At 43.4% G+C, this 25629-nt stretch overlaps 1 protein-coding gene across 9 annotated transcripts in view; it reads left to right on the top strand.

The window, feature by feature from the left end:
- Positions 1 to 22494: 22494 nt before the first annotated feature.
- Positions 22495 to 25629, top strand: part of LOC137351625 (uncharacterized) — a 120184-nt gene continuing 117049 nt past the window's right edge. For all 9 annotated transcript variants that reach the window (XR_010969534.1, XR_010969537.1, XM_068016248.1 and 6 more), the window contains exon 1: positions 22495 to 22731. The gene's annotated coding sequence lies outside the window, so the exon portion shown is untranslated. The remainder of the gene's footprint in view (positions 22732 to 25629) is intronic.

Genomic DNA, 25629 nt, shown 5'->3' with positions numbered 1-25629 from the left:
TGTTAGGACTCTCGTTGATTTTCCTACCCCGACCCTGGGGTGCTGAGGCCATCCGTAGCACACCTAACATCGCCCCAGTTGAGATCAGCTAACTCAACACGGGCCTGGAAACAAACCTGGGCCTTTAATGGCTGTACATCTCGGCTACGACTAGATAGACTTACTGAGACTGGAGGACCCTGCTGTATTGACGTTCTCAAAGAGTCATCGGGGAGCTTAAGAAGCCATATTTTTTTCATGTTCAAAATAATTCTGATGAACTAATATCCAACTAATAGAAGGTCAATAAATGGAGACTGAGATAAATGCAGTGTTATAATAATAAACACAACTTTCCTTTATAATTCATATCTGATGTTGCATAGCAACATAATTATTGCCTTGGTGTTGTGCACTTTTAATGCAAAATTGGTCTAATTAAACACACATATAATTATAGTTTACGTGCTAAGATTATGCATCGGCTGACATTTAAATTTAATTCAAAATATTAAAATTAATAATCCAGTCTTATATAAAAGAAACTGTTCTTCGCCAGTGTGAAATATAGACAAGTCCCTACATGTTTCATATTCGTGTCTGATAATTTGAGTGTCTGTGTATTTACAAGAAATGAGAGATTTCCGTCACAGCTTAACCCCTGCTAGGATTTTTATTTTCAAAACTTCATTGCTATATACTGGTTCACAAGCCTTTAAATCAACCACCAACGTATTTGCAGTTAACTGATGTTCTTTCTGGTATTTGACAGGATGCGTAGGAAGTTCTGTGCTGAAGCCTATAGTACAATTATCTCTATTTATTACATCACATGAAAACTTCAAGTCTGCCTTAATCTGCAGATAGGATATTTTTTAAATCTCAAGAAATGTAAATCTGTAGGGAGTTTTGGTGCTTCCTGGAATCCGATGTAAAAGGAAGTTTACCTGTTATATTTAATATGGACCATTTTAAAGGAATTACATATGCTGAGCATGAAGGAAAGGCTGATTGTTCTGCATGGGTCAAGGGTCATGCAATGGAAATACCTGACCCTGCAGCAAACTGTTGTGCTTTAATGAGAAAAAGAAACAAATGAGGCACACACGACATGTTTCATTCATTAGCGAGGGGCAGTTCATCATTTTGGGAAAGGGAGAAACCTATTTATTTATTTTGAGATACAGCACTGAAACAGGCCCTTCGGCCCACAGAGTCTGTGCCAACCAACAACCACCCATTTATACTAATCCTACATTAACCCCATATTCCCTACCCCATCCCCACCATTCTCCTACCACCTACCTACACTAGGGGCAATTTATAATGGCCAATTTACCTATCAACCTGCAAGTCTTTGGCTGTGGGAAGAAACTGGAGCACCCGGCGGAAACCCACGCGGTCACAGGGAGAACTTGCAAACTCCGCACAGGCAGTACCCAGAACTGAACACGAGTTGCTGGAGCTGTGAGGCTGCGGTGCTAACCACTGTGCCAACCTAGAAAAGCTATCTTTTTTAAGTTGAGTTGAGGGGCAAACATCATCTTGCAGGTCAACACCATCATTGAAAATTAGGATTTAAAAAAATATTTCAGTATGCTATTTACTTTGTGAATTTTCTTCCCCTTGTCCTCCTTCCCCCTTTTCTTGAAGGCATTGATTCTTTGGTTGGCCATCAGGAGCAGGGCCCATGGTTGATTTTCACTTCCATAACCCAGAAGCATTGAGGCCAATTGTTGCAGCTCTACATTGCACTGGCTGAGAATAGCTAACTCAGCACAGATGGACCCTCCTGGCCCAGATTCTAACTGCATAAACTCATTGGGGCCACTTTTAACCCAACACTCCCATCAGGAAAGTGACGGATCCAGTACAATGCTGGTTTTACACCCAGCCCAATTTTACTCTCTGAAGTTAATGGCGTGACATTGGGCGAGGTGTGAAACTGGCGTTCCACCTGATCCAGTGGGTTTGTTAGGCTAAAATTTCCCCATTGGATCACTGGGGGACCAGCATTCTTTTATTATCCATTTTATAAATATTTCATTCACTGTATTTCCAAGGTGTAGTTTTGAATCAAAATTTACATATTGACTAATATACATGTTTAATTGTGTTGCCATACAAAATTTGAGCACCATCCACCTGAAAAATTTTCCTCAAGAATGGCTTGAACAGAGCTCCACAGATACCAGCTATGATCAGCTAATTTACCCAGTTATGCATTTGAGCCGAGGGAAGGAATGTTGAGAGGCTATTCAACCTTGGGAGCATGCTAGCCAAACTGGATCCTATCCTAGACCAAGACTTATGTGCTGACTATCAACGATCACTGTGATTGGGTGCTCTCCATTTAAATGCTGATCCACGCCTCCTCCCTTTGGTTAATTGCACATGAAATGCTCAGGACACCTGCCCAGAACATGGTAAATTTTTACTTTAAGAATGGTGCAGTTTGGCTAATTTAAAACAGATGTTTACTTCAAGGTTGATAGATTTTTTAAATGTAAAAACAAAATGGGTAAAATAAATGACATTTGGGCTGATAAATATTCAACAGACCAACTGGTCCATCACTTTTCAAAAGGGCTGCCTGATCAGCATTCTCATCTTAGTAGAAGTATTCTCCCCTTCTGCCCCTCACAGTCACAGAAGCTCTCTGACTCTCTAACCCTTGCACTTCACTAGGGTACTCTTCAGCCTCCAAACCTAGCCAATCTGGCAGATTTCAATGCCGCCACTAGTGGTTGAGCAAGACCCCTGTATGGGGTACTGGCAGCATGAGGATGATTCTTGTACAATATAGAAGCAGCTTAAGACCAAATACAGCTGAGCTAGGGAATTTACCTAGGTGACTATGCTTCATAATGTCAGCTGTTTCGCTGTCCAGGTGTTAAGTTTTTGTGTCTGGATTGTTCTCAATTAAAAAGGTACCTGAACTCTCTAACATAGTGTAATGCAGCATCATCAGCAAAGAGGAGTTCCATGATGAGGACTTTCCGTACTTTGGTCTTCGCTCTTAGACGGGCAAGGTTGAACAACCTGCCACCTGATCTTGTGTGGAGGAAAATTCCTTCTTCTGAAGACTTGAACGCATGTGAGAACAGCAGGGAGAAGAATATCCCAAACAGTGTAGGTGCGAGAACACAGCCCTGTTTCACACCACTCAGGATAGGAAAGGGGTCTGATGAGGCACCGCTATGCTGAATTGTGCCTTTCATATTGTCATGGAATGAGGCGGTGATACTTAGTAGCTTTGGTGGGCATCCAATCTTTTCTAGTAGTCTGAAGAGACCACGTCTGCTGACGAGGTCAAAGGCTTTGGTGAGATCAATGAAAGCAACGTAGAGGGGCATCTGTTGTTCACTGCATTTCTCCTGTAGCTGGCGAAGGGAGAACAGCATGTCAATGGTGGATCTCTCTGCTCGAAAGCCACACTGTGCCTCAGGATAGACACGCTCAGCCAGCTTCTGGAGCCTGTTTAAAGCGACTCGAGTGAAGACTTTCCCCACTATGCTGAGCAGGGAGATTCCACGGTAGTTGTTGCAGTCACCGCGGTCACCCTTGTTCTTACAGAGGGTGATGATATTGGCATCGTGCATGTCCTGTGGGACTGCTCCCTCTCCCAGCACAGGCAAAGCAGTTCGTACAGTGCTGAAAGTATAGCAGGCTTGGCACTCTTGATGATTTCAGGGGTAATGCCGTCCTTCCCAGGGGCTTTTCCGCTGGCTAGAGAATCAATGGCATCACTGAGTTCCGATTTTGTTGGCTGTACGTCCAGCTCATCCATGACTGGCAGAGACTGGTCTGCATTGAGGGCGGTCTCAGTGACAACATTTTTCCTGGAGTACAGTTCTAGGTAGTGTTCCACCCAGCGGTCCATTTGCTTGCATTGGTCACTGATTGTGTCCCCTCATTTAGATTTGAGGGGGCGATCTTCTTGATGCTTGGCCCAAAAGCTCTCTTAATGCCATCATACATTCCTCTGATATTTCCAGTGGCAGAGGCCAGCTGAATATCACTGCATAGGTGTTGCCAATAGTCATTTGCACAGTGCCTGGCTGTTCTTTGTGCAGCGCTTCTGGCTGCTTTAAGTGCTACGGATGTTAACTCGCTGGGGGCTTTCTTGTAGTTCAGCAGTGCAATGCGCTTAGTGGCTATGACAGGTTCCAGCTCTTCAATGCGAGATTGAAACCAGTCTGCATTCCGCTAACTAAATAATTCATAGGACCCAGAAGTGGATAAACTGACCTTTCAAAAATGAAAAACAGACTTTAGGAGGCTAACTTAGACCTAAGAAGCATGCTGGGAAACTGACAGAAACAGGCAGAAAGCAGCTAATAATGAGTAAAATTGGCCAGGGTGTAATCAGGCAGTTGACTCGATCAGATGAGTTTTCCACCAGGTGGGTTATATCTAAATTCCCCTCTTGATGTCTGGTTTACATTTGTGACGAAAAGCAAGACTAACATTTATCAAAAACTTATCAGAAGCATCTACAGCTTCATGTCTTATCCAAAGGACACCACCTCTGACAATGCAGCACTCCAACAATACTGCCCTAGAGTGTTAGCCTAGATTATGTGCTTAAGTTCTAGAGTGGAGCTTGAATTCACATCCTCAGTTCGCCTCCATGTTTATCAGGTGGAAATAAGGCAATAGTGCGCCAAGGTTCACAGCACAGCCATTTTAGGGTCCTTCTTATGGGTGGCAAATGACCCCTGTCACAAATAGACAGGCACCTCTTTAGCCTATACAACTTGGGGTCCTATAATGAACATAGGACCCTGATGCAATTTTTGAGTTTCCACTGGGAGTAACACATACTGGGCAAACCCCATCCATTGGAACTGTTTGTAGAGTGGTCCAACCAACAATTCTTAAATGCTCCTCTCAGCCACACAACAGTTGTGTCACCGGATACTGATCCCTCAACTCTCACCTGTCTTTTCTTTTTGAGGAATTTGGCCCATGGAGGAGCCACCAGATTTCCTGCCACTCTGATTGGTGAGCTGCCTATTCAGGTTCCAAAGACCAATGGTTTGTTAATAAGGCCCTACCAAGAAAAATGCTCAAAATTCACACCAGTAACATCGGGTGAGGTATTGCTACATACTGCCTGCTTGCAGTTTGTCCAAACTGAAAGTCGGTTCTGACAAAGGGTCATCGACCTGAAACATTAACTTTGTTTCTCTCTCCTCAGATGCAACCAGACCTGCTGAGTATTTCCAACACTTCCTGTTTTTGTTAAAAATCAGTTCCACTTGTTAAATTCCAGAACACTTCTTGTGGAAGAATGTTGCTGGAGCCTATCTTTACTCAGTTTCACATTTATTATGTAGCGTATAAGGATCACCAAAATATAGCTCCTCACTCAAAAAAAAAAAAATAAATCCCTCCACCAGTTTTAGTAAGTGTCTGCTTATAAGTGCTCAAGTAAGACCCAATTAACACCTGCATATAATTAAACAATTGATACACAATTAACAGATTAACACCACTGATTGAACATTTGCACTGAGAAATCTGATAGTTTAGTCTAAAATCAAGCCTAGATCATGTGCGTCAGCTGGCTACTTGACTACAGCGGCAATCGCTGTCACGTCCAATTCTGTCCTCCAAGAGTTGTTGAATAGCAATCTAATGGAGTGATCCTGGACGAGTGCCCCTCCCTAAAATGGGAGCAATGCAGCCAATTTCAGTGTCCCTGAGATCACCCTGCCCATGATCAGCTAACACAGTACAAACTGGAGATTGAATCTGAGATCCTCCCAGTCTTTATGGGTCAGTGACTCACCACCTTAACCAGCTGAACTCTTAGGGGAGCAATGGTGCAGAATTAAATGAAATTGATTGAGTTCCCTGATTCATCAATTGGTCAAGTAATTATATAGCTAAGCCACGCAGGTTTAATTTCTGGTCATCGGCAGTAAGAAATTTGATAATTAGCCTTAGAGTCTCTGGCAGGGGAGAGGAAATATATGTCTGGCTCCACTCTCCTAATCACTGTCAGGGACCTGTACTGGAATGGGTTTGGGACATGACTGAACTTGTTAAGACTCAAAGCTTATACATGGAAGGACAGAAAAGCAAAATCCTGCATATGCTGTAATACTGAAACACATGCAGAATATTCACATGGCTGAAGTGCAGGAGGGTGACTGCTGGCTGTGGAACTGGAAGGTAAATGTTACGATTTAATGTTCCCACAGAGAGCTTGGATTAACTAGAGCCCACGTTGGAAATTTGTGGACAGAGGTTTCATCTGTACTCACATCGGCTATCATTGTATAAACCAGCTGGTGCAGATGTGTCACGATGTACACCGGTTTCCTGTTCCCAGAGCAAGCGCCAGGATATCCAAAGCCCTTGATTGTGAGATCACACACACAAGGGTGGTTCCCTTATAAAGTCAATAGGCAAATTTTGCAGAGCTCTGCTGCCAGTGCAGACCTTGTGCCAGGGAGCAGAGTTTGGGGAATTAGGCCCGGAAGTCAATGTGCTCAATTTGCAGTGTCCTATTTTATGATGGGTCACTGGAAAATCAGGAACATTGTGAATTGAGAACAGAATCAAGTGAGGCTCTACACAGGAAGTGGAGCCTCCTAGTATATACCCTATTATTCGTGCTTATCAAGAAATGATCTGCAGTTGATTACCAGGAAGTTCTGGATCCTGTAAGGAAGAAGATTTCATCTGTTTTTATAGTGAAATTGTAAATATATTTATAAAGAACCTGGCTAGAATTTTGATACAAAGAGAATATTCCCTTCAGCTTTAGATTTTATGACCATCTTCTAAAAGTTGAACAGCACCTCATTAATGTTTGTCTTAAAATACCACTGTTGTTGCGATTACAAGTTACAGGGTTATTACAGGTAAAAATTCAGCATATTTATGTAATGACATTTAGGCACAGCAGATAAGAAAAGGAAGCAAGAGAGACCTATAATCCCTCGGCACATGTGGCCTCTGACATGCGATTATTGTGGGAACGAGTTAGACACTTATTTTCCCTATTTTAAAAAAAGTATAAAAACTATGGAGAATAAATAAAACCATCCTGTCTTATTAGAGTTAATTTCTAAAACAAAAGCACAATTTCTCCAAGTCAGGCACGAGAATAAAACTCAATAGGGTAAATTTTCACCCTCCCTGCCTAGGCAGTATTAGGTAAAAATCAGACACATGACAACTCCGGTGGGGAAGGTCAAAATGACCCATCCCTTGCCACCACCGCAATGTGTCTCTGGTATTCTAATCCTCAAACTAGGTCAAGCCAATGCTTAACACACCACCCGAGGACAGTAGAACTGCAGAGCATTCAAAAGAAGCTGAAATTGCCAGGGAAACATAGGGGCTGTGGAAAGTTTCACTCTAAGGCCAACAAAAAGATCACTAAGGTCCAGAAAAACCAGGAAGATTGGAAGAAGACGGCAAAGAGAAGCACTGAGATCAAGCAAACGTAGGAACCTTTACAGAACAGTAAATCTTGCAAATGAATTATGATAGTTGGTAATTCTGTACACGCCCAGTGGGATACATCAGTACATGTGCAGAAGGGGGTTTTTATGTGCGTTAAATAGCAAACTAGTTTCCAGCTGGCTCTAATACACCTACCATCCAGCCAATAATAGAAATGCTATTTTAAACCATTTAGCCCAATTTAACAACTGTAAAATCCTAATCCGAGTAGGGTATTCTCCCCACCCATGTATGAAACAAAATATCTGTTCAAGCTCCTCCCAGGATTAATGGGTAAAGAAACTTCATACCTCCCTGTGTGGTGCTGAGCCATTAATGCCAGGACCCTGGTTTAATCTGTGGCCTGCCCTCAGTTAGCTGATTTGAGCCAGGCCAACAGTGCCATAAATTACTTTAGTGGTCCAGGGCTAGGAGGCTCAAAATCAACCTGATTCTTATTGCTGATTAGTGACCCCCGTTTCAATGTGCACATGTGAAGATGTTGGTTGAAAAAAATCATTGGACTTGCAATATTCACCTGTAGGACAGTAAAGGCCAGCAGTGCACACTGTTAAGAGTCCTGCAGGAAGAATAGACATTTGGGTAATGAACTGGAGGCGTATTGGTTTCCTCGTAATTGTAAACCAGCTAGAGTCAGTCATGTTGTATAAATTAAGTATACATCTACACATACACATACATCAACATAATACTCTACAATTGAAAAACACTACAGGAGTTTCAGAAAAAAAATCTTAGAAAACATTTCCATTAATAACCCAGATTGAAGTCCCATTTTTTCCAGTCACTACAGTGCATAATAAACCTCCTTCATGAGGATACTAAGTTGCTTTAATTTTTTTTCCAACTTGCATAAGTTTTCCTTTTTAAAACTTGAATTTTCACCTTTACATGTTTAGAGTCTGGTAACCTTAGTAACGACACACTTTGTAAAAACAAAGACTCGTTAACTAACTGACCTATATGGTGAAACCTATACCTTGTGTAGGAAGTGTTTCCATGGAGATAAAATTACTCAGATCAGTGAAGACTTAAAACTTTCTTGGCACACGCGGGTGAAAAACCTGCTTTGGAACTTCTTGCACCACTGCCAGCTATTGCCGAAATAGGCTCCAACCACATAAATGGGCCCTGCCTGCCTGTTTAGGTGGATATAGAATATCCTATTGCACTGTTTGAAGAAAAGCAGAGAGTTATACTTTCCCCAACCAAAAACAGATTATCTGGTTATTCATTTGCTGTTTCTGGGGCCATGCTGGGCACAATTTAGCTGCTGAATTTTCTCAGTACATTTGCTCTTTTAATGTTGACACACATTCAACAAAGCTTTCAATTTTGGTGGGGGTGTATATTGGATGTTCACAGATCGACTGCCCATCACACACCTTGTCATTAACTTCAATGGAATGGAAGATTGGGTGGGTTGTATAATGGGGTGCACACTGCCAATATTGCATTGTGCCCCCAGGGAGTATAACCTTGACTTTTCTTCAAAGCAGAAGGCAGGTTTGATTCAAACACATCATTAGCTTCTTAATTGCTGTGCTTATTGAATGTCTGAGACAACTGACAGATTGTTAATGGAGTCATTCTGCAGGAAATACTTCAAAAGTGTCAAAATTATACAATACAAACACTGAGCTAGAAAGGAAAAATTACTTGCATTCATATGACATCTTATGATGACTCTCAGAAACCTCTCAAAGCACTTCACATAAATTAATTGCTTTGAAATGCAATCATTATTGTTATGTGAGCCAATATGGCAGACATTTTAATTGTAATCACAGCAAGGCCCACAAACAGCAATACGATGAATGACCAATTGCTCTGTTTTGGGAGGCATTGGTTAAGAGAAGAAAATTGACCAGGGAGTGAGGAAAACTCTCTGTTCTCCTTTGAATAGTGCTATGGGATGTTTTACATCCACCTCTGCAGGATCATAGTTTAATGTTTCATTTGAATATTGCTAATCATGCAGTATTGCCTCAAAATTGCTGTGGAGTATCCACCTGGATTCAATGCCTAAATGCTGGAATGGAGCTTGAACCCAGAACTTTCTGACTCAAAATCAAGAGTTAAATGTGACATGACTAAATACCTCATACAATAGTCTAACTCACGAAAATGCTGTTTGTGGAATATAACCAGTCAAGGCTTGACGGGCTGAATGGCCTACTCCTGCTCCCATGTTCCTATGCTCCCAAGGTTCAATAATATGATTTGCAAAGTTAGATTGATATATGCAGCTTTCAACTGATTAACCTTTGGAAAGAAGGAAGCAGCCAGGGAGGTTTTGTCTGAAGTTATTAATCTGCTTCAGGCAATTTAATTGTTTTAGGAGAGCCCATGATAAAAGTCTGGCTGTACTTCCAAATATCTTGGCCCCAGCTTGATCAGATAACTGATGAGAAACTATATTAGTCTCAATAAAATGTCAATGTACAGACAGTGGACCTAGGACAACATTTTTTTCCCTTTCTTTTTTCTCTCATTCTTCCTCTCCTGACATGTTGAAATGTGGGCATGGCCATTTATTGGTATTCAGTTCTGAATGCTGGTGAGGGTGATGGCTTGTCTGGGAAAACAGCCAGACACAGGTCCATGGTAACATGGGTGACTCAGCTGCATTGGCAGTGAGGAGGAAGGTCAGGGAAACAATAGAGACAGGAGATTCAATAGTCAGGGAACAGACAGGTGTGTCTATGGCTGCAGATGTGACTTCAGGATGGTGTGTTGCCTCCCTGGTGCCAGGGTCAAGGATGTCACTGCGTGGGTGCAGAGTAGTCTGACGGGAGAGGGTGAACAACCAGAGGTCATGTTCCATATTGGTACCAATGACATAGGTAGAAAGAGGGAAGATGTCCTGCAGGCAGATTTCAGGCAAGTAGGAAAGAAATTAAAATGTAGGACCCCAAAAATAGTAATCTCCATATTACTCCTGCTGCCATGCACTACTGAATATAGAAATAGGATAGCGTAGCTGAATGCATGACTGGAGAGATGGTGCAGAAGGGAAGGCTTTTGATTCTGGGGCATTGGGCATTCCTGGTTTTGGGGGGAAGTGGGACGTATACAAACCAAATGGTTTGCACCTCAACAGTGCCAGGACCAGTGATCCCCAGGCCCCACAAAGAAACCTTTGGCCCTTCCGCTTGCCCAGACTCCCCACCCTTCCCAAATGAGAGATTCCCACAAGACCTCTTTGGTACCAAACCTTATGACTTACCTTGTGTAGATGGGCTGTGATTTTCTGCCACTTTCACAGTCATCCCACCCAAATTGGGCAGCAAGTAGACTGGCAGTATGTTAAATGAGGCCTAAGATTTAAAATAGTCCAGCCCTCATTTATGCAACAGTTGGGGGGTAAGTTTCCAACTCACTTCTCTACCCACCTGCCTAAATCTCTCCTGGTGTGCAAATTGTGGCCCTGGTCTAAGGAGGACAAATGGGCACATGTGCTATGATGTTCCCTATGGCAGGATGGACAACTGACACTCATTATTTAAGCTCATACATAAGGAAAGGTGACTGGGCAACATACTAGAGGATGACTGTGACTCTGTGAACATTCAGGAGAGAAGGGGACAGGAGTAAAAAAGCTGAATGACAGGCATCAGTAGTAATTCCACACATTATATTTTGATAAATACGCCCAGCTTAAAATTGCCCACTGTAGACTCCAGACCCTGCCTTTTCAAGTCTGAACTCTACAGAGGAAACATATAATAAGTAAAGCATTTTTTAATGTTACTAACCAGACTGCCAAATCTACATGGAAACTGATGCAGAAGGTCAAACCAGATGCAGCACGGGTAATGGGAAGAGTTGTTGGAATGGGCCCAGTTTCCACTGTGTGGTCTGCATCCTCAGACAAGAACCAATCACAATGTCAGGGTTGGTATTCTGCACACAGAGCTCAGTGCAGACCGAGGACGGAGGAGACACAGGCTTGTTGATGGAGATTTGAAAAGATTAAGGACAGTAGTATTTTCAAAACATTTATGACTCCACGGAGCTATTTGTGGAACTTATTTTTTTCCCACCAAATGGGAACTTTGCAGAGTTCCTGTGGCTTCCCAAGAATTTCAGCCCGAATGCAGCTGCGGGGCTATTAGAGACTTTCATTGCTCCCTTGGGAAGGGGGAAGGCATTTGGAAAATCCTCCTGATTTCAATGGTTACAGCTCTGCTCCTGCCACCTCGCAATGTTACTCTGACAGAATTGCTTTTCATTGCGTGGTAATAATTGCAACTATTTCAGATTTTGTTCTCTTTTCTTAAAAAGAGCATATTATCTTACTTCCTTTAATTTTCCCAGTAATCTGGGGTTGTTATCAGTCATTGTTTAACAGATTAAGTTTACAAGACAATTTTCTAAATTAGCAGATGCTGTGTATTACTGATCACTTCTGCCTTTGCTAGTTGCAGGGAGATTTGTGCAAACTCACGGCATTCTCATCTTTTAAGCACTTCTTCCTTCCCCACCTCTGCCAAAGACACAGGCTCGTGTTGGTATATGGCTGCAGTCCGCCATCTGGTAACTTATCTACGTGTGACCATTTCATCTTGTGTAAACCGAGACAGTGACAGGCTACTTGAATATAGGTAACATCACAGTGGAGCCTGATTCTGTGCAGCTCTGCCGATCACATGTGCCTGCAGTGACACTGCTATTCTGACATTTGCAACATGTCGACCCTCTGACAGTCAATCCTCTCTGATGGGTAGTGTCTTTTGTGTGCAAGAGGCTGGTTGGGTGCCCCTCTATGCCCTCCTCATCCGTTCCCCATTCCAGCCTCACGATCCTGGTGCACCTCTGGGTGCAGCAGTCCCGCTCCTGGTGGCTGCAGCTCTCTCCCTCTCTGTTCCTTCTCAGTGCAATTCTCAAGGCCTGAGCCCCACAGCAAATTGCTGCACTCACTTCGCAGGTAAATCAGCACAGACAAGGGCTCAAAGCTTCTGGTCTGTCTCTGACATAGTGCCAGTCTGGTCCATTGCCTTTATTATCTGGCCCATTGGAGGAACTAAGTGACATTAAAAATTAATGCTCTAAGCTTGCAGAAGGTACACTTGCTGATCAGTTCTACCTTTACTAGTTGCAGTGGGAGTGCTTTGGACACACACAAGGCTCCATTCTGAGCTCCCAGTGAGGAGTGACACTCATAAGGAGTGCAGCGCAAGAATTTGCTGATGGACAGCCTTTGATATTCCATCTGCTTTGTTTAATGTGACAGCATGTCATCCCCATAGTGTACTCCCCATGAGCATGTCTTCATGTGTTGAGGAATTAATTGCAGAAATTCCAAAATCTCTGAACATGTTCAAAAACAACACAGTTGTGGGTTTCTGAAAATACACACTACAAGTTCAGGATCGGTGCTGTTATTACACAATTTCTAAAAACGAGGCCCTATTTCCTTTCTCAAAAATGTGATCGCAATCCAAGAGTATTTTAAAATGTTCTTACCCTTTATTACTTTCTTTTCCGTCTGTCTCAGTAGATTTTCCAAATGGCAAGAACATTTCCATTGGTGCCTTGTGAGAATTGGGGAATTGGGTGCCCATTGACCATGCCTCATCTTTGCTTGAACCCTCCCACTCTGAATTTTTCTATTGGTCATGATCCCAATGACAATCCTATCCCATCCAGTTTTCCGATAAAACCTGATCCTTGCTAGAATCCACCTGCTTCCAATTCATCCATCAGGCCCATCCCTGTGAGAACTCTTCTGCCCCCAATTTTCCCAACTGGTTGAATTTTCTCTTGCTTCCAGATTGCTGCTGCCATGGTCTACTCAGTGTTGTTACCATGTGCATACTGTATGCAAATAAGGTACTTTGGTATTCCAAAGTATTTCCCGATCTTTGGAAGAAAGTTTTTTTTTCTAGTTTTATTACTTCCAATTCACAATAAACATTAAAGATAAGATGTTTGTGGACTGTAGCTATAAAAGGGATACAGACTTTTTTTTGTTAGGATTTCCTGGATTTTGACAGTTTTTCCCCCAAGTTTTTGATGGATTTGCAGATTGTTTCTAGATCAGAATGTGGGGGAAATGTTTGTTACTAGATAAAAATAACTTTATATAGCATTTTTCATGACCTATGGATGGCCCAGAGCATTTTACAGCCAATGAAGCATTTTTGAAGTGTAGTCATGCGACAGGAATGCGACAGCAAAGTTGCACACAGCAAGCTGCCACAAACAGAAAAGAGGTAAATGAACAGGTAATCTGTTTTATTGATGTTGGTTGAGGAATAAATGCAGACCAGGATACTGTAGATAACTCCCTTGTTCTTCATGGGATCATTTATATCTGCTTGAGAGGGAAGACACATCCTTGGTTTAACATCACATCAAAAGATGGCACCTCCAACAGTGCAGCCTCGGTACTGCACTGAAATGTTAGGCTAGATTATGTTCTCAGGTCTGTGGATTGCAGTCTGAACCCACAATATTCTGCCTTACAGGCACGAATGCTACCACTGACACCCTCAGATAAGCAAGTGTTTATTGCTTCCAAAATCACAGGGAGGCCAATTGTAAATGGAATATTTGCACAAGTTCAAAAGAACAGGAAGATCTTTAAGGAAGAGGGGATTGCCAAGCTGATCCTTCAAAAGAATTTTTCCCTTAAACTCCAAGCCTTCTAATTAAAAGCAATAAGGTCCTGTGTTTCTTTGGCAAATTAATTTTGGCACAGTATTTCATTTTCAAAGTGCTACGATTTTTTTTTAAAAAAAGGCATTAGGTGGCATCCGTGCAGTTATCCAGGGCCCTAGAGACAAGGGGCAGGATTTTGCATTTTGGGTCAGAACTCTGACGTTGGGGTCAAATGCGGATCCTGACCCTGCACTCTGTCAAGAGCAGCAACCCGATATTGATTTTGCCTGGATTGATCCATTTGTGGCCAGCGGCGCACTTGCTGTCCAATTCAGGATGGCGGGGAGGCTCTTGAAGCTAGAGGGCCAATAAGAGACCCTGTCACACAGAAGGAGCTGCAGACTGCCATTGCAGGTAAGGGAGAGAGAGAGAGAGAGAGAGAGAGAGAGCACCTCCATCTTGAGGTAACCTCTCAGTACTTTTAAAACTTTTGATAAAGAAATGGCCACAGCTGCCAGATCACCATTGTGGTGGGGAAACCCTTCCACAGGGCAGTCTGTGGCCGCAGCTATAACCAGGTAGGTGGAGGAGCCTCAAAGCCAGCCTGGAGCGCTGACTCCTCATCCCGGTCTGAGACTGTCTCTAGGCAGCTGCCATGCTCCTGATGCCACATGTGGCGCATGGGCCCACTGGAAAAGCCAGGCCTTTTAATTACCTTAAGCTACCCACCACATGTGAGCAGGTAGCTGTTGCACCCCCCAATCCGGCCCCCGGTAGTGGCTCGGGAAGGATGGTGGCACGCTGGCCGGTGGCATGTAATTACGCACCCGCCCACCCACCTCCCTTCCCACCTCTTTATCGGGGCAAAAAGCCTGCCCAACAGACGTACTGTTCACTATCAATATCTACCTGGTCAGCATGATTGTGTAAATTAAAGGCCAATTTCAGGTGGGGCATAAATTGAGACACTAAGAATTCAAAAATAAGATTTTGCATCCCAAAGCAAACATGCAATTATTACGCAGCAACAAAAGAAACATCTTTTCAGGAAAGCTGCTGTTCACATGATTCTGTTCTGTTTGTGCAATTTACACAAGAATTAGCTGAAGGAAATGGAGATAAATATATCACTCTACAGAATTCACCTTGTAAAGTTCCGTCAATACTTTTAGGGGAAAATTAAGCTTGTGCAAACATTTCCTGCAGGATTGCGCTAATGTGTCTGCGAGTCACTGTTGCTATGTTTTTCCTGCAAACATGGCCTTGCAATAACAATATGGGGGCAAGAAAGCTGAATGAACTGAGGAAGCTGCTCTAGGCCGGAAATGGTAATGTTGCCATAGAGACCTATGTAACTAAAAGCTGCCAAATATTTGACGTAATTTCTCGTTGGATAATTCTTAAGCAGGCATGTTTTCAAACGAAATGAGATGGTGAAACCTTTTGTGCCACATCCTTCTGACACATTGCAGATTATTAATCTGCAATCATGGCTCTTTTGTTACTAAAATAAATTGTCAACAATATATCTCCTGTTATCCTTTTTTAATTAATTTTTTTAACCAGCTTTAACTTTAGCACTCTTGACCCAGACAATAAGTAGCTCTGGATTAGAGAGCAGGTATACCATCTGCTTCTTGCTGTTTGACGGAAGCTTTTTTTTAATTCATTCATGGGATGTAGGCGTCATTGGTTAGGCCAGCATTTATTACCCATCCCTAATTGCCCTTGAGAGGCTGTGCACCACACTGTCCTGGTGCCTGTTCTTCTTAACTCCTTGAAGGGGCAATGTCCCTCACCTTGACAGCATGTAAATGCCTCTGACCTCAACATATGAACATTAAGCTATATCCCATCAATCTATGACATCAATGCACTGTGCAATTCTGCTGATAAAGCTGTACTTTTAGAGGATATGAAACTATGAGTAAGAGTAGCAATGGCCTCACAGTTCAAAACAGAGACCAGAAGATCCCAGGTTCAATTTCTGGTAAGGACTAAGCTGATCTCAGCTGGGGCAACACTTGGGCACAACAAATGTCATTACGCTGTGGTTAGATTGCTAACGACAACAGTACAGCAACACTGTCATATAGCCAGCCTGACACCCCAGTGCATGGATCAAGTGCTGCCAGCAATCCAACTGCAGTATAAAACTTCTGTGTGTAATATGGACCTTAATCAAAACTTCAGAGCCATGCTCTCGACTACACTAATGTGACATTTCCATGTCTTTTGGTGGATTATATTGTGGAGAAACATTACTGACTTAGTAATAACACTGAATTATGGACATTTTTATGTTGTACTGTCACACCCACCAGGAATTGGCTTCAAATTGCTCAAACTCATTTGATGTGGCACTTCACAGGCAGCATAAAGAGCTATTAGTCTGGGCTGGATTGCAACTCAGCTTTCAGAAGGTAATGATAGTTTTCTATTCCCTCTCATCCACCCATTTTTCTCTCCTACACTCCTTAAGGCCACATTTGAATTCGTTGGCACAGTTGGCAGCAGTGTCACTTCTCGTTTAGATTGTCGTGGGTTTGAACCTCACATGAGAACCTGGGCAGAGGAATATTGTTTCTCCATTGAGGACATTTTTTGGGCAAGATCCTGCAATGGACAGGAATGGCACGATTTCTGGGCACATAGCCCAGGTTGACACTGCAGTGCATAATTGAGGGTCTGCAGTGTTATCAGGATTGCTATCCTTCCAATTAAACATTGAACCAAGGTTTAACCTACAAGTAGTTCCAATAGTTCAGGTGGACATTAAAGATTCCATGGCACAATTTGAAGGTGGTGAAGAGGCAAACATTCCTACTTCGACCAAGAACATCTAAAAACAGAGGGATTTGTCTAATGCCTGTGTGTACAATGCTGCTGGTATAGAAAGGCTGTCAGGTTTTCCAGAACAGGAGTTGTTGCACTCCAAAAAAACAATTAGTTGCACAAAGCTCATTGAGGTGTTCTGAATAAATGGCTCTACATAAAGGCAAACATTCTTGGTGATCCTTGATGTGGCACAATACTATACACAATTCCAACCTTGCTGCAACCTTTCTTTATCTGTGAGTTTAAGAAGTAAAGGTGGGGCTTTCCACTAGTGTGCTCGCTGGCTTAGTTTTTCAACCAATAGTGTGAACATTAAAAGGAATTCAGCCTGGCAAGCACAGAAGTGGAAAACCCCAGCCTGAACATTGGCATGCTGTTTAATTGGTCGCAGCACTGCACCCAAGCCTGGTGCTTTCTTCACCCCAGCCTAGACTTTGAATTATGCCCATTTGCAGTCAAAGAAAAATGAGATACATGCCAGAAACCTGAGACTCATTCCAAATTGGTCCTCAAACCTCATCAGCATAATTCAGGTCAGCTGCAGACAGCATTCAGGGATACAGAGGCAGCTTGCCATTTGCATTCCTACCCATTTAGGCTGGCAGTGACACCAGCAATGGTGGTCAGGTAGGTTCTCGGTGCGGGGGTGCGGTGGATGGGGAGCAGGACTATGGAGGTGGGCATGTAGATCGCAGGCTGGCAGTGGCTGCCAGGAACATCAAAATATTGTCTGAGGCAATGTGGTGTCAGACATATGTCATGTGTCCTTGGGATGTGGAACATAACCCTACAAAACTTTTGTCCTAATTTTACATCCACAATCCAGGTGAAACAGGGTCCAGTTTCACTGCCATTGTATCTTTATATGCATGATTACCATAGAGGTCAGTGTAAATTGGAGCTGGAATTCAGGCTTACATTCCCTTCTCTGTTCTGTCTTTCGCTCCCAAACTCCTGAGCACTTAGGCCATTTTCAATTCCTCGACCACTGCTCCAGTTGAGATCGGACAACTCAGTGGAAATCACAAACCAGGTATTAAGACCAGGACCAGGACAAAGCAACCTGCTTGATTGGCCTCCCATCCACTACCTTAAACATTCACCTCCTCCACCATCGGCGCATTGTGGCAGCAGTGTGTAACATCCACAAGATGCACTGCAGCGGCTCACTGAGGCTTTTTCGACAGCATCTTCCAAACCCACGACCTCTACCACCTAGAAGGACAAGGGCACAGACGCATTGGAACACCATAATCTGAAAGTTCCTCTCCAAGTCACACACCATCCTGACTTGGAAATATATGGCCGTCCCTTCATTGTCACTGGGCCAAAATCCTGGAACTCCCTCCCTAACAGCACTGTCGGTGTACAGTCACCACAAGGACTGCAGTGGTTCAAGAAGGCAGCTCACCACCATCTTCTCAAGGGCATTTAGGGATGGGCAATAAATGCTGGCCTAGCCAGTGATGGCCACATCCCATGAACGAATAAAAAACAATTTAGGACCTCCCTGGCCTATAAGGCTCAGCAGCACACACCATGTTATTTTTACACAAAGAAATATCAGGGGAGTAAGGACTGTATTCTTACCCAGTAGCCCCATCCAGTTTATCTTGTGTTGTTTTGTTGACAACATCTTATTGCACAGTAAATGTCACAAGGAATTTTCTTAAAGGGATATTGTTCCTCCATTGAGGACATGTTTTGGGCAAGTTATGACCTTACAATGGACAGTAATAGCACAATTTGAAAGTTAAATTTAAACCTGATATGCTCTCTCTACAGTTTACTTTTTGCAGTGTTACGACCAAGCTTGGAGGAGTGTACTGTCTCCCTCTAGTCCCACCATTACACTGGTCACAACATATATTTAAAAATATTTTAACTAGTTATGGATATGGCCAATTATATACTTTTATCTATCTGTTTCAGAATACAAATCCACCAACCAGCTTCCTTTTGATAAACAACAAAATTATTTAATTTATTATGAAACAAGACTTATTCAATAAAGATCCAAAGCTTATTAACACATTGAAATATGAAAGTATAAATATATTCCCACCTAAATAACTCAACGCACGCACACATACATGCCGGTTAAAGAAAAAATAAAGAAGATTTCTCTACAGGGATCAACTTTACAAAAAAAAAACTTTGGCCAAATAATTGCTAGTTTTTGAAGAAAAAAAGGATAAGGTATGATATGTTCCAGATGACTTTCAGTCTGAAATCCTGCTACACGTAGACGAGTGGTACTAGACATGTGATTGTCACTGGGATCTTTCTGGAGCAGTTCTGTTCAGGAGACGTTGAGGAGTAGTCTTACAGGCTTTTCGGGAGAATTTCATGGTGCAAGTGAAAAAAGCCAATATTGTAGGTCCATCAATGGCCTAGTGGGTGAAGATAATGCCTGTCATAGTTCTAAATGATACAGATCAGAGGTGCCAAGTCTGATCCCTGGTTTGTGTTGGCTTAGCTGATCTTAGCCTTGGTATGGCCACCTACAATTGCAATGAACAGTCGTGAAATAGGAACGGAAATAATGCGGCCAAGGTTCTCGGTCCTAATCTTTACTTAGTGACTACCAAAGCCTACGTGTTGGGGAGATGGTGGCATAGTGGTAATGTCACTGGACTAGTAGTCAAGAGGCCCAGGCTATTGCCCTGGGGCCATGGGTTCAAATCCCACCCTGGCAGCTAATGGAATTTAAATACAACTAATTTAATTTAAAAAATCTGGAATTGAAAGTTGGTCTTAGTTTCATGGCATTATTACTATCATCAATTTTTGTAAAAAAAAACCATCTGGTTTGCAAATGTCCTTTTAGGAAAGGAAATCTGCTGCCCTTACTTGGTCTGGCCTACATGTGATTCCAGACCCACAGCAATGTGTTTGACTCTTAACTGCCCTCAGAAATGGCCTGGCAAGTCACTTAGTTGTCAAGGGCAATTAGGGTTGGGCAACAAATGCTGGCCTGGCCAGCAATGCCCACATCCCATTAAAGAATAAAATAAAAAATCGGTCAATGACCACTGTGGTTAAATAAACTTGCAACATTTTTCTCATGGGGCTAACACATCAAGAATGGACACTCAGGTTGGTAATAATGAAATCATACCCTGCCTTCAGAGCTTGAGTGGAGAAAAATTAGATATGTACTTTTGTGTATTGATTTTTCTTAAAGTGGAACTCGCTAGATCCAGTTAAGGATAAGACTTCACAGTAAGTGTTACAAACTTTTTCAAGGCTGCCTCGCTGCTGTAGATTGATTACACAATATAGAACAGCCTGTTCCATATTCTACTAATGTTATCACTGTGCAGTGCAGGGATTACGGGAAACATATCAGTCAGAGGAAATGACTTGTTCACCTTTGTATGGCAACGCCTCATCACAAAAGCCTCAAGAAATATTGTGGCAATATATTAGTAAACAATTTGACCCATCACCTCACGCTTCCTTGGTAACAAAAGGCAGTGCAGGCGGAAGAACTGTGCCCTAACCCCAGGTGGAATGATGCTAATTTACACTCTTACACCCCTACTGCTTTCAAAGAGCACAAAGTGGGCTGGATTTTGTTCTCCCCCAGGCATCGGGTTCCATGGCGGGGGGTGGGGGGTGGGGCCTGAAGATGGCTCTGGATGAGGCCTGCCACAGATCTCGACGCCGGGAGGACCCGGCCCGATCCTCCCAGCGACGGCAAGGCTCCGTGGCGGCCCCCCCTGCCGGTGGGTGACAGGACCACGATTTAAATATTCAAATTAATAAAATTACTAAATTTAAATAGACTTACCTGTGATCTTGAGGGGCTGCTGCGATCTTCAGTGTGGTGGCTGGCACTCCCGTGCCTTCAGATCCCCATCCAGGGAAATGTGGCGCCACACTGGTGGGGAGGGTGAGGAGGTAAGATTGTTAGTGCAGGGGAGGTGTGGGATGGGGTCAAATTTAAGTAATGGGTGTAGGGGATGGTGGGAAGGGTTGAACCTTGAACTTTGTGCAGTTTGGGGGAGGGGGAAGTTCGATGTAAAAGCTAAGTGCTTTGTGGAGGTGAAAGGGCAAATAGCAATTGTTGTGGGGTAGGTGGGAAAGAGGCGATAGCAAATTATTTATTTAGTTTTGTGGGGTAGGACTTTAACATTTTAAATTGGGCGGCGGGGCTGGCTGCCCTTTAAAAATGGCCCCACGCCTGTGCACAGGCAGCTGATGCCATCACCAGGGTCGGACAGCCCACCCACTCCACGTGATTGAGGGGACCGGGCCACCCTGACTATTTTGGCGTGCGGCCTGCATGTGCGGGCCGCCATTTTTTGAGCTCAATGCCAAAATCGGCGGCAGCCTCTTAAAATCCAGCCCACTGATTCTGCGATATTGAAACAAACATTAAAAACTAAAAAAACTGGGAAGGCAACAGGGTGTAGCTAACATTAAAGTCTGGCTCGGGTATAAAATTAAAACCTGACCCGACCACAGCCGGCCCGAGCCCAAGCCCTTCAATATTTTTTCGCGCTCAACCTGACCTGACCCGATATGAATATTCTTCATCATTCCGGCAGCAGGCTATTCCTGCAGATGGAGTTGTGGGAAATCATGTGTAAGCCTGATCCTGTGACTTCCCGGAAGCAGTGTCCAGCCCAACCTGAACCCGAATGCTGGACTCGGAATTTCAACCCGACACATGTAGTCAGATCTAGTTGGGTTTGGGTCGGGAAGCCAGACTTTAACTAGTATATATATAAAATCACCAGGTGATGCGGAATGAAGGAATCGCAAAATATACCAAAGGAGGATTTTATTATAAAAGAGAAAGCACAAATGCTGGAAATATGAACTATAAGCAGAAACTGCTGGAAATAAACAGCAGCATCTCATTGTCAAGTGGAAAGAATAGATTATGTGCACCTTCTTTGGAAAATATTACAGAGGGGCTTTGCTCTCCTCATAGTCACAATTGTCCTTCATGAGTCTACGCTTCAATCAATAATTTGTAATTCCACCACTGCAGTGATATGGGGTTAAGATTTCTCCTGGCCCCTGTGTAAAGGGACATCAAGGGCGATTTTAACCCATCAGAAACTGGCTGGGTGGGTAGTTAAAATCCCCTGTGGGACATAGGGGTGAGGTCCTGCTCTATTCCTGCAGGTTCCGATTTAACCTGTGCTTCTTTAAATATACAGATCAGGCCTCCATGTCGTTGCCTCGGCCCAACTGCTATTTTAATAAGAGGCTTATGGTGGTGGTGGGGGGAGGGATTGAGTAGGCTAGGCCAGCGCAATCTCCTTTCCCAACACAGCAGGTGCTGCACTTCTAGTGGAAAATATGCGTATGCTTCCTGCCCACCATACTGGGGGCTTAGCAGACCGGTAGGCTGGCTGGTGCCTGAAGAAAGGGCATTGCGCAGCAAAATTTATAGGCCATTATTCCAGATCATATTGGCTCCTCAGCAAATAGAGTTTTGATGATTTATTTCTCTCACATGTTAAAGGAACAATCTTTTCAAAATGAGTATTGCGGAAGCAAATCTCAAGCAGAACCCTGCCTCATGATAAAAACCACTGTTATATTGGCACTTGCTTAATTTCAATTCCAGGAGACTGGAATCCATGAGCCAGTTCCTCACATTTATATTGCAGAACCCTTATTCAGGTGGCCGAGTTGTCGAACTATGAAAACTTGGTCCACAATCTTGGTGCTCACATAAGGGAGCTGGACATGGTACATGCTGTTGGTTCACAGACATTGTTTCCTGGAATCCAAACTAATGTAAAAGGAACGAAAGTCTAAACATACAATTGGACTTTCCATCTCATCCTTATTTCAAAGGTAAGAGCCTCATTTATGAACAATCTCTTGGTGATTTTCAATATTCTTATCCTTGGGCAATTAAATATTTCTATAGTGTATTTTATATCAAATATAATAAGTGAAGCAACTGTGACAATGCAACGTTTTCAGAAAGCCTAAAGCAGCCTACAAATCTTCAGAATATTCACACCTTTAGCACTTGGTTGAGTCTTCATCCTCATAAAAATGTTCATACGTTGTAAACTCTGTATTGTGTCCCTTTATAAGCAAAGCATTGCTGCTGATCAGATTCTTAATGTTGGTATCAAGCTGGAATTTGAATGAATTGGTACTCCCTTCGTACAAAATGATCTTCCCAGATTCTTTTGAGGTAGCAATGCCACTGTGGCAATGAAAGTAACAAAGACTGATGGGTGCTATTTTCTTGACTGTAGGTTGGCTGAGCTCACTCACCCAGGACAATTGTTGTAGCTTTTACATTGTTGGTCTGTTCACATTTCCCTAACACTGCGGAAAACCGTAAAAAATGAACGTCACGTGTGTGATGTTTAGACAACAGCATCTGCACAAGTGTGTTTGCTGTTATTCCAGATGCTTTGCAATCATGTTACAGTACTTGGACCATGAGCTAATATGGCAGAATGGCTTTGTATGACAGTTGTGTAAAACTACCATGAAATACTGGGTATAGTAAAATTCTTTGCAAGAGCTGGCACAGGTACAATGGTCGTCTTCTGTGCTGTATCATTCTACGAAAGATGATTCAGTCTGCTATGATTTTGCAATAATCATGGTTTTGCATACTGGTAGAAACATGGCAAAACCCATTTTGCATAACAATCCTACTCTTGAGATTGTTCAAAACATGTTTTTTGTAAAATCGCAGTGGACTTGATCTGTCTGCCAGCATGCTATTACTACATGTCTTCTACACAAAGTGTTTGTCAACAGGAATTAGAATGCTTGCAAACAATGACTTCTTGACAACTTCATGTGCCAGCTGTTGACTTTTTCTTCTCTCTATAGTACACCCTGGTGTGATAGAATATATCCTGTTTATATATTCTGCCCCAGTGACATTGCATTCCATTCAGGACAGTGTAACCCATTCTAAATACAATTCCTCCCAGAGTTTATAGAAAAGGTACAGAGAATGTCAGACTTGCATTAAAATCTGAAGCTCCAGTGTAGGCAAGCAAACCAGGTCCAATAGAGTCTGAAGTCTCAGCGATATGGAAACAGTTAACGTTTATCTCCTGACACATTCTGTTTATTGTTCATTGCCTCACGTGCCAGGAAATATCACAAATTGTTGTTAAAATGCTGTTTCTGCTTTTCAACTCATTGCTCTGTGTGTAATGATCTTACTAATATGTGACTCTTTTTTTTCTTCTTTGGCCTTCTTGTCTCGGGAGACAATGGGTAAGCACCTGCAGGTGGTCAGTGGTTTGTGGAACAGCACCTGGAGTGGCTATAAAGGCCAATACTAGAGTGACAGACTCTTCCACAGGTGCTGCAGATAAAATTGGTTGTCGGGGCTGTTTCGCAGTTGGCTCTCCCCTTGCGCTTCTGTCTGTTTTCCTGCCAACTGCTAAGTCTCTTGACTCACCACACTTTAGCCCCGCCTTTATGGCTGCCCGCCAGCTCTGGCGATCGTTGGCAACTGACTCCCACGACTTGTGATCAATGTCACAGGACTTCATGTCGCGTTTGCAGACGTCTTTAAAACGGAGACACGGACGGCCGGTGGGTCTGATACCAGTGGCGAGCTCGCTGTACAATGTGTCCTTGGGGATCCTGTCATCTTCCATGCGGCTCACGTGGCCAAGCCATCTCAAGCGCCGCTGACTCAGTAGGGTGTATAAGCTGGGGATGTTGGCCGCCTCAAGGACTGCTGTGTTGGAGATACGGTCCTGCCACCTGATGCCAAGGATTCTCCGGAGGCAGCGAAGATGGAATGAATTGAGACGTCGCTCTTGGCTGACATATGTTGTCCAGGCCTCGCGGCCATAGAGCAAGGTACTGAGGACACAGGCTTGATACACGCAGACTTTTGTGTTCCGTGTCAGTGCACCATTTTCCCACACTCTCTTGGCCAGTCTGGACATAGCAGTGGAAGCCTTTCCCATGCACTTGCTGATTTCTGTATCGAGAGATTGGTTACTGGTGATAGTTGAGCTTAGGTAGGTGAACTCTTGAACCACTTCCAGAGCATGGTCGCCGATATTGATGGATGGAGCATTACTGACGTCCTGTCCCATGATGTTCGTTTTCTTGAGGCTGATGGTCAGGCCAAATTCGTTGCAGGCAGCCGCAAACCTGTCGATGAGATTCTGCAGACGCTCTTCAGTGTGAGATGTTAATGCAGCATTGTCAGCAAAGAGGAGTTCCCTGATGAGGACTTTCCGTACTTTGGCCTTCGCTCTTAGACGGACAAGGTTGAACAATATGCCACCTGATCTTGCATGGAGGAAAATTCCTTCTTCTGAAGACTTGAATGCATGTGAGAGCAGCAGGGAGAAGAAAATCCCAAACAGTGTAGGTGCGAGAATACAGCCCTGTTTCACGCTACTCAGGATAGGAAAGGGGTCTGATGAGGCGCCGCTATGCTGAATTGTGCCTTTCATATTGTCATGGAATGAGGTGATGATACTTAGTAGCTTTGGTGGACATCCGATCTTTTCTTGTAGTCTGAAGAGACCACGTCTGCTGACGAGGTCAAAGGCTTTGGTGAGATCAATGAAAGTAACATGGAGAGGCATCTGTTGTTCGCGGCATTTCTCCTGTAGCTGGCGAAGGGAGAACAGCATGTCAATGGTGGATCTCTCTGCTCGAAAGCCACACTGTGCCTCAGGGTAGACACGCTCAGCCAGCTTCTGGAGCCTGTTTAAAGTGACTCGGGCGAAGACTTTCCCC

Source organism: Heterodontus francisci, chromosome 36 (assembly GCF_036365525.1).
Source record: "Heterodontus francisci isolate sHetFra1 chromosome 36, sHetFra1.hap1, whole genome shotgun sequence".
Classification (NCBI taxonomy): Eukaryota; Metazoa; Chordata; class Chondrichthyes; order Heterodontiformes; family Heterodontidae; genus Heterodontus; species Heterodontus francisci.
This window is presented reverse-complemented; position numbering and strand designations above follow the sequence as displayed.